Raw genomic sequence first — 17,597 nt, forward strand, 5'->3', positions numbered from 1 at the left:
TTTTATTTCGCCTCGGAGTCTTTCTGTTTATGTAAAATCTAATGAATTTACCTTAACGACATTATTCATGATTGAATAAGGACCAGGAATAATTTGTATTATTTTTTGTACGAATTCGAGTCTTACATCCCAGTCTTAGTGTATATAGTGTATTCGTGGCTAAATGCCTATGTCTCTGTCATACAGGTTTCATGGACCTGGGTTCGATTCCCGGCCGGTCAGAAGCTATTGTCTTTGAGTGGTTCCGCCTTGGGGCTCTGATCCCGAGGTCGATAAGAGAATCCAGACATTAATCTATTAAAAATATATGGTTTATTTGAATTATATATATATATATACTGTATATATATATATATATATATATATATATATATATATATATATATATATATATATATATATATATATATATATATATATATATATGGGTAGTTTGTAGCGCTACGGCCAAGCGTCCTAATTTGTTTATTATCGCTCCGACTGTCATCTTGTATAGAATAAAAACGTTTGGAATTGGTCTACGGATCTTAAATATGTTGGGTAAGGACACGGCTTTTAGCATAGGTTAGGTGGGTTTTTTTAGTTAGCTTCTCCCGTCGTACTCGTAGGTAAGGAAACTGTTGTGTAAGGGGGGGGGGGGGGTCCGGGGGGGCACAGCCCCCCTGGGTAAGGATACGGCTTTTAGCATAGGTTAGGTGGGTTTTTAAGTTAGCTTCTCCCACCAAAATCGTTTTTAGAACGACGGCCACAGTTCAGAATATTCCCGTTTTCTACGGGATCTGGCCGTCACCCTACAAAGGCTCCATATATATATATATGTATATATATATATATATATATATATATATATATATATATATATTCCTCACTGAGTGGGTATACCTTGACGTGGTGAAAGAGTTTGCGCATCACCATAATCAGCAAAGCTGTACTAGTCAGGGCCACCCACACTAGGTTGGTTTGCTGTAAAGCGATTAGACTAAAGTCTCCCACCATCACCAATCTGCTCTGGCCAGCATGGTGATGAAAACTGACCAAATCCCAGACATGAGTAAAGAAATGTCTGAGGCCTTTGTCTTGCATTAGACTAGAAACGGATGCACTTATTGTTGTTGTTGTTGTTGTGTGTGTGTATATATATATATATATATATATATATATATATATATATATATATATATATATATATATATATATATACTGTATATATATATATATATACAGTATATATATATATATATATATATATATATATATATATATATATATATATATATATATGTGTGTGTATATATATATACATATATATGTACAGTATATATACATACATTAGGTATGTATATAATGCCTAAATATATATGTATATGCATGTAAGTAAGGATAGTATATACAAACTTGTCTTTGTGTATACGAAACCAAGATGAGAAAAGCGCTTAGAAATCAAGGTCACCATACCTTAGAGAGTTGATATAAGCTGCCAATTAACTGCGCAGTCAGGGGAATTGTTAATAATTGGCGAGAAATCCTCCCATTCTTTGATAACAGATATCGAGCGATCTCCTGTTGTTTATCAACACGTCACGCCGTGCTTCCCTGTTCCCCCTGTTTTGCTTCACCACCTTATCCGACAGATCGGTAAATGTTAAGGGCAGGGGTGCCTGAAAGGGTTTTTGTTGAATGACGGACTGGGTTTCGAGTCCCGCTCAGACTCGTTAGTGCCATTAGTGTCTGTAACCTTACCATCCTTGTGAGGTAAGGTTGGGGGGTTTGGGGGAGTGTATAAGTCTATCTGCTGAGTCATCAGTAGCCACTGCCTGGCCCTCCCTGGTCCTACCTTGGGTGGAGAGGAGGCTTGGGCGCTGATCATATAATATATGGTCAGTCTCTAAGACATTGTCCTGATTGATAGGGCAGTGTCACTGTCCCTTGCCTCTGCCATTCATGAGCGACCTTTAAAACCTTTGAAAACAAATACAGTCGTTTCTAGTCCACTACAGAAGAAAGACATGTCTAAAGCCCTGTCCACACGATCGAGCATGCCCGACGGGCAAAAAGTGATACCAGGCTACAATAGTTATTGAAAATGAGGGTTGATGGCGTCAGTAGCAGGAAAACTAAGGTAGGGATCTGGCAACACTGTATGATGCCAGATCCCTGTCTGTGGTTTTTCCGCTTCTGACGTCATTAACCCTCATTATTACTAACTATTGTGGTCTGGTATCACTGTTTGCCCGTTGGGCATTGTCGATCATGTGGATAGGGCTAAAAGGCCTCAGACATGTCCTTATTCATGTCTGGGTTTGGTCAGTTTTCCTCATGACGCTGCCCAGTGCGGATTGGTGATGGTGGGAGAATATTGTCTGATCGCTCACAGCAAATCAACCTAGTATGGATGGCCTTGATTCATACATATTTGTTAATCATGACGATGCACAAACCCTTTCACCACGCTAAGGCATCTCCACTCAGAAGGGGATATTGTATATATACGAGTGTACCCGAGTCGTCAAATATGACGTCTAAATATTTATATAGATATGCACATGCATGCACATACACATACACACACAGATTTAGGCCCCGCCCCCTCCCCCATTCCTAGCTACAACCCGCGGGTTCGGCAATTTTATGGGAGAGTGTTGTTTCTGTGAGTTCCTTTTCAGGGTACCACCTTTCACCAGAGTATGACTACTTCCTCTCCCCCTTAACATGACAGGAAAGAAAGTATATATATATATATATATATATATATATATATATATATATATATATATATATATATATATATATATATATATATATATATATATATATATATATATCACTTGCTCTTTATTATATATGGGGGATGTATGTATGTATGTTTGTATGAATACCACGCATAAGATAAAATAAGATTAATAACAGTGAATGGCTAAGCAGAGTATTAAGAATTATCTTAAGAAAGAGAAGCTCTCATTTTTATTCTGTATATATTTTCCCCATTAACCTATTTCCCCTAACAGACGATGGCTCCCGATGGCAATCAGCCACATAATGGTCTCTGCCACATTCACACTTAAGTTCCACTACATTACCCTTCTCATAATCCTGCACATGGCGTCTAACCCCCTACATAAACTGCACCACTTCTTTCAAGGTCTTCTTCAGTAAAATTGAAATTATAATTGCAAGCAGGTCAATGACAGTGATTTCTGAATATCTGTATTCTTGCATTGACAATGTCTCTTTAACTATATAAAACTTTAAAATTCTAGATGGGATTCTTGATTGCAAATTTACTTTTTAAAAATGCATACGGTCTATTTCTTCTTGAAAGTAGAAGGTTGGCCTAGGCACCAGCCACCCGTTAAGATACTAGAGAGTTGTGGGGTCCTTTGACCGGTTACGGTTCATTTTCCCTTTGCCTACACAGACACCGAACAGTCTGGCATATTCTTTACAGATTCTCCTCTGTCCTCATTCACCTGACAACACTGAGATTACTAAACAATTTTTCTTCACCAAAGGGGTTAACTAATGCACTGTAATTGTTCAGTTGCTACTCTCCTCTTGGTAAGGGTAGAAGAGACTCTTTAGCTATGGTAAGCAGTTCTTCTAGGAGAAGGACACTCCAAAATCAAACCATTGTTCTCTAGACTTGATTAGTGCAATAGCCTCTGTACCATGGTCTCCCACTGTCTTGGGTTAGAGTTCTCTTGCTTGAGGGTACACTCGAGCACACTATTCTATCTAATTTATCTTCTTCTTGTTTTGTTAAAGTTTTTTATAGTTTATATAGATATTTGTTTTAATGTTATTCTTAGCATATTTATTTTATCCTTGTTTCCTTTCCTCACTGGGCTATTTTCCCTGTCGGAGGCTAGCATTCTGCTTTTCCAACTAGGGTTGTAGCTTAGCTATTAATGATAATAATAATAATGAGGAAATGTTTTAGTTATTCCATTCTACTTTGCTTTGAGTATTGCTCTCCTGTCTGGTCTTCATGCTTATCCCTGAACAAAACTTGCAATCTATTATATACATTATCCCTGGTCTGGTTATTAATCTATGGCACCGTCGTTCAGTTAGTTCTTTGTGCATGTTGCATTAGATTTTCCATAAATCTGACTATCCTTTGCATTCATATCTTCCGAGACTTTACCACCCGGTACAAGGTACTATAGTCCATTTCTTTTATCGAGGCATGTTTGCACCGACTCGTAGGGGTGCCCTTTTAGCTCGGAAAAGTTTCCTGATCGCGGATTGGTTAGAATTATCTTGTCCAACCAATCAGCGATCAGGAAACTTTTCCCAGCTAAAAGGGCACCCCTGCGAGTCGGTGCAAATATGCCTCGATAAAAGAAATGGACTATAGTTTGGCCTATTCTTTACACATTCCCCTCTGTTCTCATACACCTGACAACACTGAGATTACCGTACAATTCTTCTTCACCCAAGGTGTTAGCTACTGCATTGTAATTGTCCAGTGGCCACTTTCCTCTTGGTAGAGATAGAAAAGATTTTTACTGTTGATACGGCAACATGTGTTGCCTTCCTTATTTCTAGTAGTGTTCTAGGTTCCGTTTTTCCCATATTCTTTTCCTCCTCTTATTAATGACCTCCAAACGTTTAACTGAGCTCCACAAAGCACTTGAAGAATTGGAAAACCCAGGCCTTCATGGCTTAGGACTATAAAGCGCGAAGTAGATGATGAATGGAGAAGTGTTGAATTAAAAGCTCAAGACAGAGACGACTGGCGAAATCTAACCGAGGCCCTTTGCGTCAATAGACGTAGGAGGAGATGATGATTAATGACCTCCATTCTAGCTCTCTTCCCCAATTCATGATTAGCTCATGATTCAAATCTTTATTTCATGATTCAAATCTTTATTTGATGATTAGGCTAGGATTCAAATGTTTATTTCATGATTAGCTCATGATTCAAATCTATATTTCATGATTAGCTCATGATTCAAATCTTTATTTCATGATTAGCTCATGATTCAAATCTTTATTTCATGATTAGCTCGGGACCTCTGAAACAGAAGCCCGCGACGCTACCAACCTAGCTATCCAGCAGTACTGTAGTAAACCTTATTTTATCTTTACTGGTATCCAGTAGATGCATTTCATTAGATTTAGATGTTTGCCTTCCAACTCCATAGATTAACACTGGTTTTTAGTAAATATTGTAAAATCTTTAAAAACTCAACATGATGTTGGTGCAGTTCATGGAACATCTACCTATGTATTGCCCACTCGCTATTATTCTTTAAAAAAAAAATACTTTTTCCCTATATTAGGTGAGATGGCCATGTTCATGGTCCATCAATGTAATTTTTGCTATTAATCTGAGAGACTAGGTATTGGTTTTGTTAGCTACCCACTTGCTTCCTTATGTCAGTCCATATCTAATGCTTTTTCTCTCCTTGGCTCTCCTTATGTAAGTCCATGTATATCTGTGTTGCTCTCAGTGGGACCGGAGAGCCAGTAGAGTGAATGATTTATGTAACTGCTTTTTCTCTTCAAATAGCCTAAAGTTTAGTTTTTAATAGAACAGTTCTAGGCTAACAATCCTATTAGAAAAGGAGTATGGTCTATTTCATTTATTGGTATACAGTATTGACACCTCACACGTCTCAAACTGTTGACCAAACCTCGCCAAGACTCCTCAATGTTGGGAGGAAGGACGATGGTGTCTGGTACAATACATCTTCTTCTTCTTTAGATTGCCCGGAGCTTCTCTCCGGACGGGCTTTTTGACAGTGCGTCTAGCCCCTAGGTGGTTAGGGTATAATAAATGAACATATGTTACTGGGGTCTAAAGCGATGTCAGGCGAAGACAATCGTGCTTGCCCCATGCAAATGCGGAAAAAGTACGTTAATAGAAGAGTATTGTATGCTAATATGGTTTGAAAGTTTATACTCGTCCTTTGTTTAATTAGCGAGAAATCCAAAGCTAAAATTTTGACCATACTGACTTTGCACTGTTCTGTAATTCTCTTTGTGTATAAAATGAGAGAAAAGGATCTTTCATGGTACCTGGCCGGTGAAATCATTACTTTCATCTATTTTCCCAAAACTTTTAACCTCTGAAATTGAACTAAAATTATAGATAGAAGCTTGGGTAAATAGACAAGACTCCATCTAGCTATCTGAAAATGAAGATAAATTGGCAGTTTTTTCCTTTGTCAAATATGTCAATATTTATTCAATTTGAGTCCAAAGAATAGTAAAGTGATGCAATTTCATAAATTTTGGAAATTACACGGTATGTATGATTGCACCATAATCCATTTTATGGTGTCATACTGTACTAACAGCAAAGTATTCAAAACGGATTTTGAGCAACGCGAAAAATCTATTTTTGGGTGAGATAGCCATGTCGTCCTGGTGGAAGTTCCTTCATTAGTAGCTTCCTAGGTTATATGTGACTACTGTACAGTGATATATCCCAGAGAATTTACCGAAGGTATCCAGAATTCTAACTCCTGGAGCGAATATCCCTTAAAATTTTAAAAAGGGATATCGCGTAAGGACGTATTGGCACGCCTCATAGCAATCTGCACTCCAGATAGTGTTTTACGCTTCGAGGAGGTGTGGCAAAAATAAAAAGGGGGGCCCTCCAAAGGCCATCCCCATTCCCGTACTACTATTGGGAGTACAACAGCGCCATTCCCACGATAGTGGCCATTCCTTGTAGCATTGAGCATAGGCTGTTACAGATACAGTACAACGGGAGGGATACTGAAGATCTCTTCTTCAGAAGAGATGGGTGGGTCCATCAGGACGACATGGCTATCTCACCCAAAAATAGATTTTTCGCTTCGCTCAAAATCCGTTTTTTGGGCTCAAGCCATGTCGTGCTGATGGAAGCATACCAGAGCATTAATGTATCTGTGGATTTTCATCAGTGCCTTAACCTTATATCAACCTTTTCTATGGTCATGGGGACCATATGAGACCAGTGACGTTACCGTTATTTGTCATCATCACTAATCATAAACCATGTTTGTGCTTCCTGCCTCCTACAGGGAAGAGTCATCTAGAGAAGTAGAAAAGGGATTTCAAGGTTAACATCAATAGTATGACCAAACTTAAGTACACACTGAATATACAAATAGTCTCAAGTTGTATATTTGGAAAATTAACATCAGTGTCTCTTATGTCTATCATTTGATGCATACAAATATATGAAGGATGCATACTAAGTAAGTTAAAAACTCTGGCATGTATATATACAATTGTCTGGCGAATTTGGACGCACTACATTCTAATAGACATTTATTCCTAATAAATGACTACAAGAGATGGTTAGCAAAACAAATGTAGTACAGTATGACAATGGGATTACTGTACTGTATACCTGAAACAAGTACAGAGACCGTATTTCTTTCTTGAAGGAAGAAATAATGAATGCCACTCTTAGATTGAAGAGAAATTATAAAATAATCGCTCTTCATAATTCCTGTACTGGTTACCTCTATCTGCACTGTGTACCTCGTACACCGACACTAGTGCTATCTGTATAATTCCACACCTGGGATTTTGAACAGAGCTAGTGTTACCAGATACAGTAATTCAAGAGGTATTAGTTTGTTGAGTGTAGTTGGAAAAGTGTATGGTAGAGTACTGATTAATAGGATTAAGGATAAAACCGAGAATGCAATCTTGGAAGTACAGGGTGGTTTTAGAAGAGGTAGGGGTTGTATGAATCAGATTTTTACAGTTAGGGAGATATGCGAGAAATATTTAGCAAAAGGTAAGGAGGTGTATGTTGCGTTTATGGATCTGGAGAAAGCATATGATAGAGTTGATAGGGAAGCAATGTGGAATGTGATGAGGTTATATGGAGTTGGTGGAAGGTTGTTGCAAGCAGTGAAAAGTTTCTACAAAGGTAGTAAAGCATGTGTTAGAATAGGAAATGAAGTGAGCGATTGGTTTCCGGTGAGAGTGGGGCTGAGACAGGGATGTGTGATGTCGCCGTGGTTGTTTAACTTGTATGTTGGAGTGGTGAGAGAGGTGAATGCTCGAGTGCTTGGACGAGGATTAAAACTGGTAGGCGAGAATGATCATGAATGGGAGGTAAATCAGTTGTTGTTTGCGGATGATACTGTACTGGTAGCAGACACAGAAGAGAAGCTTGACCGACTAGTGACAGAATTTGGAAGGGTGTGTGAGAGAAGGAAGTTGAGAGTTAATGTGGGTAAGAGTAAGGTTATGAGATGTACGAGAAGGGAAGGTGGTGCAAGGTTGAATGTCATGTTGAATGGAGAGTTACTTGAGGAGGTGGATCAGTTTAAGTACTTGGGGTCTGTTGTTGCAGCAAATGGTGGAGTGGAAGCAGATGTACGTCAGAGAGTCAATGAAGGTTGCAAAGTGTTGGGGGCAGTTAAGGGAGTAGTAAAAAATAGAGGGTTGGGCATGAATGTAAAGAGAGTTCTATATGAGAAAGTGATTGTACCAACTGTGATGTATGGATCGGAGTTGTGGGGAATGAAAGTGATGGAGAGACAGAAATTGAATGTGTTTGAGATGAAGTGTCTGAGGAGTATGGCTGGTGTATCTCGAGTTGATAGGGTTAGGAACGAAGTGGTGAGGGTGAGAACGGGTGTAAGAAATGAGTTAGCGGCTAGAGTGGATATGAATGTGTTGAGGTGGTTTGGCCATGTTGAGAGAATGGAAAATGGCTGTCTGCTAAAGAAGGTGATGAATGCAAGAGTTGATGGGAGAAGTACAAGAGGAAGGCCAAGGTTTGGGTGGATGGATGGTGTGAAGAAAGCTCTGGGTGATAGGAGGATAGATGTGAGAGAGGCAAGAGAGCTTGCTAGAAATAGGAATGAATGGCGAGCGATTGTGACGCAGTTCCGGTAGGCCCTGCTGCTTCCTCCGGTGCCTTAGATGACCGCGGAGGTAGCAGCAGTAGGGGACTCAGCAGTATGAAGCTTCATCTGTGGTGGAAATGTGGGAGGTTGGGCTGTGGCACCCTAGCAGTACCAGCTGAACTCGGCTGAGTCCCTGGTTAGGCTGGAGGAACGTAGAGAGTAGAGGTCCCCTTTTTTGTTTTGTTTCTTGTTGATGTCGGCTACCCCCCAAAATTGGGGGAAGTGCCTTTGGTATATGTATGTATGTATGTAGTGTTACCATGGTAACACTTACTCAAAAGAAGACATACCTAAGAAGAATGACCTCTTCTCCCCTTAATTGACAGTCCCAGTCAATTACTGTTCATCGTAGAATAGACGGCGGGTAAATATTCTACCTGACGTCACCACAAGCTGCTTCAGATCGTGGACTTACATAGCGTAGTGTTTGTAGAGCACTCTGAATGATTCTCATCCAGAACATGTGCCAGGACATGTGAGGTCCCAAACCATTAATTGTTTATCACAGTAATTAGGGGGCAGGCTTTAATACACTGCCTGCCGCCACTACGAAGTGTTTCAGTTCATGCACTTGTTTTGCATAGTGTTTGTAAAACACTCTGGATGATTTCCCTCCAGTGTATGAACGAAGACGCTCAAAGTCCATAAACTGAAATAAGTTCAGTGATGAAGCAATCTTTCTCGGATCATGACCTGCGGGAGTACTGTCCGGATCCGCTCTATGAATAAAGTAGGTGAGCTTCGCCCTCAGCTGATTTAGAGATAAGTTTGATCCCGAAGTTTCTCCTTTAAAGAGCTGTCCTCCCCTGAAGTCTGAAGTTCTACGAAGATAGACCTTTAGACACTCTACAGGACATAGAGAGACATCTTCCTTCAGAGGACAGATTCTCCAGGGACCCCATCTTTTAGTGGGTAGCTCGTTTTTTGCGAGAAAGGATGGATCAGGAAAGAGATTCAGTTCTCCTAATTCCGTGAACTGAATGTGACCCTCATCTCTGGATAGGGCAACTATTTCACTAACTCTAGCCCCAGAGGCTATAGCAAATAGGAAAATAACCTTTTGGGTTAGGTCCTTAAGAGAACAATCTTCATTGTCCACAGATGAGGCATAATGTAAGACCTTGTCCAAAGACCAAGAGATGGGCTTTGGTGGTACTGCGGGCCTGAGCCTAGCACATGCCTTCAGAATCTTATTAAAGATTTCATTCGCCAGATCCACTTGGAAGGCATATAGGAGAGGCCTAGTCAAAGCTGACTTGCACGTATTTATCGTATTGGCCGCCAGACCTTGGCTATGAAGGTGGACAAAGAAGGACAGACAGAAGTTCATAGAAATTTCTTTCGGTCCTTTTGTTTTGACAAACGCAACCCACTTCTTCCAGGAAGACTCATATTATCTTCTAGTAGACTTAGCCTTGTATTCTTCTAAGAATTCTATATTGCCTTCTGAGATCCCAAACCTTTTTCTAACCGCTAGAGCAAGAAATTCATGAAATGAAGGGTTTGGGTTCTCTGTGATAAACCAAAGGCAGCTGATTTCTGAACCTTCGGAAACATACCTAGGATCGGAGCTAGGACCGGCCTCATCTAGTCTATCAGCCCCATTAGAGGATCCTCGTATAGCGCTATTTAGCGAGGTAGTTTCTTGAAGACGTTCGTGATGAAGAGGTCGAGCTGCAGTTCCGGGACTTGTTCCCCTCTGGGAGGGAATATGTCTGCGTCCATGGACCATTCCAACTCTTATCGCCTTGGATCGTGATAGAGTATCCACCGTCACATCGTGGATCAGTTGTAAATGAACTGCTGTTAGGTGCCATACCTTTAGGAAAGGGATGGGTAACTTCACCAAGACTGTACGAGACGTTCGAATGTGACGTCTTATTATCGCTTCGGTGTCCCAGATCAGTCGTAGGGAGCCTGATCTGTGTGGAGGGGGCTTCCACACCCATGAAAGGACCAGCAAAGTCTTGGGACTTTCGTGCTGTAATTTTTGTTAGAGAAGCGATTAAAGAGGTACCGATCTCAGTCTTTTTTTTATCTTCAAGCGTTTGATGCGTGTTTTCTCCAAGCTCTTAACGCATCTTTCCGGTGTGCCCTTAGCACCAGGTCTGTCACTATTGTGAACTGGGGAAAGTTTAGCACTTTTCCCTGTTGGCATTTTGGAAATCTGACTGATTACCCGAGTCTCCTGACAGACCTCGCGAGCTCCTTTTATATTCCCAAAGGAAAGGAGAGTTGATGTGACTGAGGGCTTCGATGGTTTTTTAACCATCGAAACCCCAGAGCTGGAGAAAGTCGAGACTTCTAGAAGCTTATCTTGCATCCGTGATGTCCCGGGAACCGGGTCATCTCTTTGAATGCACATGGGCCCGACACTTTGGGTGCTGCCCACTCCAGCCTCTCGATCAGGTATATTAATACCTGAACTATTTCTAGGCTTGACTTTGACGTGACTAAGTTCATCAATCCTTTGAAGATACTTAGGACTGTGAGTCCGACACGTATCTTTCCTAGGATGAATGTTACTCTCTGTAACATGAATTCTAGATAGGAGGAAGGGGTTTGGTTCCCTGATCCCATATTGAAAAGGGATCGGGGCAGTGCTATATGGGTCTACCTTTTGAGGCATCAGTAGCTATTGCCTGGCCCTCCCTGATCCCATATTGGATAGGGATCGGGCAGAGTGGTATGGGTCTAGCTTTTGACCCGAAGGACACCTTTCAGGTCTGACAAGACTACGAACACCCCTAATTGGAACAAGGTCCATATGTTCAGAAGGATTAACATTCAGAACTTGCTGTTTTTTATGAACTTGTTGAGTGGCGACAAGTTCAGAATGACTCATTGATATCTTGAGTCCTTCTCGTGAACACAAAACAGCCTTCCCTGGAACTCGATGAGCTATAGTTTTCTTACCACCTGTATGCTCTATAGCTCTTAGGTATACTTCTCCAGGAGGGTTATGAACTGTAGGAGAAGGTAAGGAAATGATGGTAGGGACATTTCTGTTTCGCATCAATGGCTTATCTTGAATAGGCTTTGGACCGAAGGATCGAAGGTCCTGCGATCCTGAGGGAAAGTTCCTCCTAGCTGAAGCGTCTTTATGCTTCGAGTAGTCAGTAGGCTTAGACTTTTGACCATCTGCCTGTAGCACCGTGGTCACTGGAATAGTGGGATGTTGTTGAGCAGCCCGGATATTTCCAGCATTTTCGATCTTTTTAGGTTGGGGACCCACAACCACAGAAGATTTTCTCTTTGAAGGAATGCCCCATTTTTGGAGAAGACTTATGTTCTCCATGGTGGCGTTCTTAATTACTTCCTTAATGACCTCGTGTGGGAAGAGGTCTTTACCCCAGATGTTGGAAGATATTAGCTTCCTTGTTTCGTGTTTCACTGTTGCAGCAGCGAACACAAACTCTCTACATGCTCTCCTAGCCTTCACAAAGGCGTAAAGGTCCTTTAGCAAGGTAGCCATATGCATTTTGGCTATGACCATGAGCATGTCGGGTGTTTTCGTAGGTTGAACACAACTCTATGTAGTTTTGTAGAGAAAGGGATGTTGCAAGTCTCTGCTTTGACTCGTGTTCATTAAACAAGACCAAATCGGACAATTTAGGGATACATACATTGAATTGTCAACTTGCGATATCCTTGTCTAATTTTCCTACTGAAAATGTCAAATGGACTTCCTTCAAATCCTTTTCCTGTTCGGGAAAAGCTGGTGACAAAGGCTTGCACTCATCGAGTGTGGGACATGGCTCACCCGCCTCTACAGCTTTGACAACAGAAGTAAATGCCTTCCCCATAAAGGGGAATGAGAGTGAAGTAGGAGCAAGAAAGGAAGGGTGTCTGTTATTCATTGAGAATACCTTCGTTTCTGAATAACCCGCCCTTTTCAGACTGCCTGAGAGGATAGTCTGTGCCTTATCATGGTCAAGAATCATGACCTCCTTTGGTTCCGTTCCTTTTTCTGACTTTGGTTCGTACTTCAGTCGGACCCAACAACTAGGGAAAGCATCAAAGCTTGGCCAAAATTGAATTTTGTCCAAAGGAACCACACCTATTTTCTCTGAGATGTAGAGATTGCCATTTGAAATCGACATCTGCTCCGCAGACCTCCAGGGATTGGTTATGGAGCATGTTGGAAGGTCTTGATTCATGGGTCGTTTGACTGACCCGTGGGAAGCGACAAGAGAAGCTTTACGAGGCTCTATCTTGGGTTTTACTTCCTGCTTTCCGTTTTGTTTACGAAAGCTCTCTATCTGATTCTTCAGTTGGATACATAATTGTACCACATTATCCAATAGAGGGGTAGAAGACGAAGATGTTGACATTGATGGCTCTATAGCCGGCATAGGCGGAGGAAATTCCGACACAACATTTATCTCTTCTACCTTGGGGCACTTCTTGCCCTCAATCCCGATGGTTTTCTGGCCGTCAGGGGATGTAGTTTGCTCCTGAGGCACTACTATTTCCTCGCTTGCCTTTGGAAATAGTAGCTTACGCATCCTGTCGTTAGGTAGGAAAGGTCCCGGAGAGATCTTTTGGAAGCCTTTCACCCAGTTGCGTAATTTATATTGAGCTGTATCCCTAGTCTCCGTAGACTTGGGATTTTCAAAACCTTCAGACATTAATGTCCGACATATATTGCAAACCTGTGGGTTCCAATAATGTAGGGATCCGGAAATAATATTGCAGGGGGCATGCAACCTGCAAGTATTATGACCGTAAAAGTACTTACTCTTGGCCTTGCAGAGGACTGCAGCACAAGATATCTGGTGTTCCTCCTGTAAAGAAAGGAAAACCAAATGAGTATACAAGGGATTATTTCTTTGATAATCAACATGTAAATGTCATCTACAACAGAATAGCTTAGGATAGTAAGCTATAAAGGGATAGTAGGAGATACATACTTGTGTACCCTGCAAGCAAATGCTGCTACCTCCCCTCAGTATTAACTACATGGAGCTTTCTCTATTGAGAAACTCCAAGTAGAAAGGCTCTTACCCCTAGGGGTAGAGAAGTATCAAATCACTGTCCCAAAATAATGTTAATACTGTGGGGTCAGGATGACTGACTCTAGATCAGCCTATTGAAGAAAATATTCATTCAATATACGAGCGGTATCTGCAGAATGCTCGCACAAGGATACCCAAGGTATGTTAGAAATTACTACTGTATAATGGTACTGTAGTTTTCTAATTGCAGTAAGTCTATATTGCAATTTACTGGCTACTGTACCCTATGTATTGTAGTTTAGTCATTATGCTGCCTTCATAGCAGCATATGACAGAACGGTCCATCTAGCATGTAGCCAGCTGGACTAGGAAAAAATAAAGACATATTTGTATATGCCACTCAGCCCATTTGCTGTAGTCTTCCTACTATATTAAAATATAGAGTTTCCTGATCAGGGAGACTCAAGGATAAAGGCTCTACCCTTTAAGGGTTAGAAGTGTATTACTATTGCCTTGAAGTATTTAATATTGTAGGGTAATCCTAAAACTGATTTCTAATCAGGATATTGAAGAAATCCTATTCATTCAATATAGGATTAGGCTTAGCAAATGCCCGAGTTGGATATCCAAAATAAATTGGAAATAACTACTAGTATAAGATATATCGTAGTTTTCTATCTGCAGTATATTCTATACTGAGATATACTGGCTATCTGTATAACCTATACAGTAGTTCAGCCGGCATGTTGCCGGTCTAGCTAGGTCTTGCCGGCATACCCGGCAGTGCTAGCTAGAGAGAGAGAGAGAGAGAGAGATAGTATGGAAAAAAGGCTATTCTTTACTGTAAATGTATACAGTAATTTAGGATGTAGAAGTCTAATTTGACTGCCTTTCTCCAGAAAGAAGGTTCTAATAGAAGGGGAGAATGCAACATTCAGGCTTCTATGTAGCTACAGTACTATTGCCGGCAAGGTACCACCTATACACTGCCGGCCGGCAACCCGCCGACAGTACCAGTACAGTCGGCGTGCTGCCAACTGAGTCAGCACTGTCTTTGCCGGCCCGGCCGGCAGTACCCCGGCAACAGAACCTATAGCAGCAGTCCAAGGGAGGACTGAAGAACCTTGGGGACAGAAGGGACTACCCACTCACGGCCATCATGGTCGCAACTGCCGGCCAGGCCGTCAGCTGCCGACAGTCTCAAACTGTCGGCAGTCTTCTTGGCTGCCGGCCGGGCCGGCTGGCGGCAGTATGCCCTGCCGTCAGCCATGACTAGAGAGGGAGTCTGGCTGCCTCCAGCAACCTACCGGCAATGGTAAGGTTGCAAGATGTCAGCTTAAGGAAAGACAATGGATCAACCATCAAAAGAGGATAGAGGGGTAGGGAACAGGGTCCTGTAATGAGTGTGAAAGGAACTGACAAAATTGTCAGACCTACCACCTATTAAAAGAAACTCTGTTTCAGTATCGGCAGAATCTCAGGTGACAGGAGAGACTCAGTTCTCCAACCCAGAGACTGCCGACACAGTTAAGGGGATGGCGGCACTACCGCCTCCTCTCAACAAAGGAGACTCGGTTCTCCAACCCAGACTGCCGACACAGTTAAGGGGATGGCGGCACTACCGCCTCCTCTCAACAAAGGAGAAACAGAGTTCCAGTGCCACGTTATCCCAGGCTAAAAGAATATCACTCTTCAGTCCAGGGTACTGTGGCACAGGACTAGTCTTTTAGTTGCAAGGAGAAGATGGTATACTGTACTACCATAACTCTAAGCGGCTATGGAGGGCTAACCTCCATTGCCGGCCACCTTGCCGGCAGGGGAATGATGGTATCCTACAACCCATTCACCCTTCCGGCAGGTCGCCGACATAAGACTAAATACTCTGAGATTCTGACTAAATCCCAAAACCTGCTGGTATATCCACAACCAATGGTTAAGTGAATAAGCAGAAACAAATCCCAGGTTAACCATGTCTGAATAAAATTCAAGGCACGGCTAATAGGGTTGTAGCCTGAGGCTACACTCAGAGGGAAAGAGATTACCCTTAAATCTCCGAAGAGACGTGTAATGTTTCATAACATTCTAGGAGGTATCAGTTTCCAACGAATGAGAACAATACACGAGGGTAACTGGGGAATGTCGAACGTATAGAAAAAACGTCTAGGATAGGTTATCTAGGCTAGACGAGATCTCGGTTACCTAAATCACCGAAACTCTAACTATACGATCAACAGAGGAAAAAGGAAATAATTATGCACATAATCAAATCTTCACAAGAATAAATGCCTAAATAGCTAAGTAATTACAATAATTAAATAAAGCTATTTAAAAACTGGAAGTCGTTCTGCTAACTAAATAACACATGCCTAACGAACGACGGCGCCCACGGCGCCTCCAGTAGCTGGCCTAGCTCTTAGGCACAATGAAATACTTTAATTTCATTGTGAAACAGGAGCTAAAATATATTCATAGTAAAGACTCGATACTCAACTTTCCAAAGGCGGAAGAAGATGATGAAAGCATAATTAATAATCCTTTAAATGATCGAAAAATTAGATCACAGGGAAATACCATCGAGCGAAATCGCTACAAAAAAAAGGAATGGCCACTATCGTGGGAATGGCGCTGTTGTACTCCCAATAGTAGTACGGGAACGGGGATGGCCTTTGGAGGGCCCCTTTTTATTTTTGCCACACCTCCTCGAAGCGTAAAACACTATCTGGGGTGCAGATTGCTATGAGGCGTGCCAATACGTCCTTACGCGATATCCCTTTTTAAAATTTTAAGGGATATTCGCTCCAGGAGTTAGAATTCTGGATACCTTCGGTAAATTCTCTGGGATATATCACTGTAGTCACATATAACCTAGGAAGCTACTAATGAAGGAACTTCCATCAGCATGACATGGCTTGAGCCCAAAAATACAGTATTCAAGTCTTGCATCCGACACAAAATACAGTATGCGTGTGCGAAAAATACCAAATCAGGTGTCCCATGCATGGTGAATGTCATTTTTTTTTTTATTAAAGATAAATGTCTACTCTTGGCATAAAATCCTTATGCATGGGCTACTGTCCTGAAAGTGAAAACAGTTCAAACATGAACTGTACTGTCATGTCCATATACAGTATGTGAACTTATGTATTACATTTTGAGGTTCAAGTGAATAGTTACATGATTTCACCATATTTATTAAAAAATGATTCAATATAAACAGCAAACTGATACAAATATTCCACCAGTCATACACACATTTAAGCAGGGGGATAGCCATTTGTAGAGCTAGCAAAATTCTGATGCATTTAACTTTTCTTTTAATGATCTTCAATGAAATTATATGTATATACATATACTGTATAGGGCTTATAGTAACTGCTGACTGTAGTTACCACAAGGCAGAGGGATATGGCTAGCATAAATCAATCATTCATGTGGTGTTGTCGTCAAGTCTGGTTGTTGTTGTTGTTGTTGTTGTGTTCTGTAGCAACATCAACATAAAGAATCTATGAGCTAGTGGAGGATCTGGAGAAATAGAAAAACTGCTGTTCAAGAAAACATGAATCCTACCCAACTTCTCTTGAACAGTAAACTGTACAGCATCATTTACACATAAAACAGCTAATAACAGCGTGACAGACAACAAAAATTCCTTATCAAACATATAACATCATGGTTTATGCACAGACAAAAACATATATATTTAATTCTTAAGCGGGGTTTACGCGGCCGAACGGTTCGTCGAACCCGGTTGTCGAACCCTATTGCCAAATGG

Source organism: Palaemon carinicauda, chromosome 2 (assembly GCF_036898095.1).
Source record: "Palaemon carinicauda isolate YSFRI2023 chromosome 2, ASM3689809v2, whole genome shotgun sequence".
NCBI lineage: Eukaryota > Metazoa > Arthropoda > Malacostraca > Decapoda > Palaemonidae > Palaemon > Palaemon carinicauda.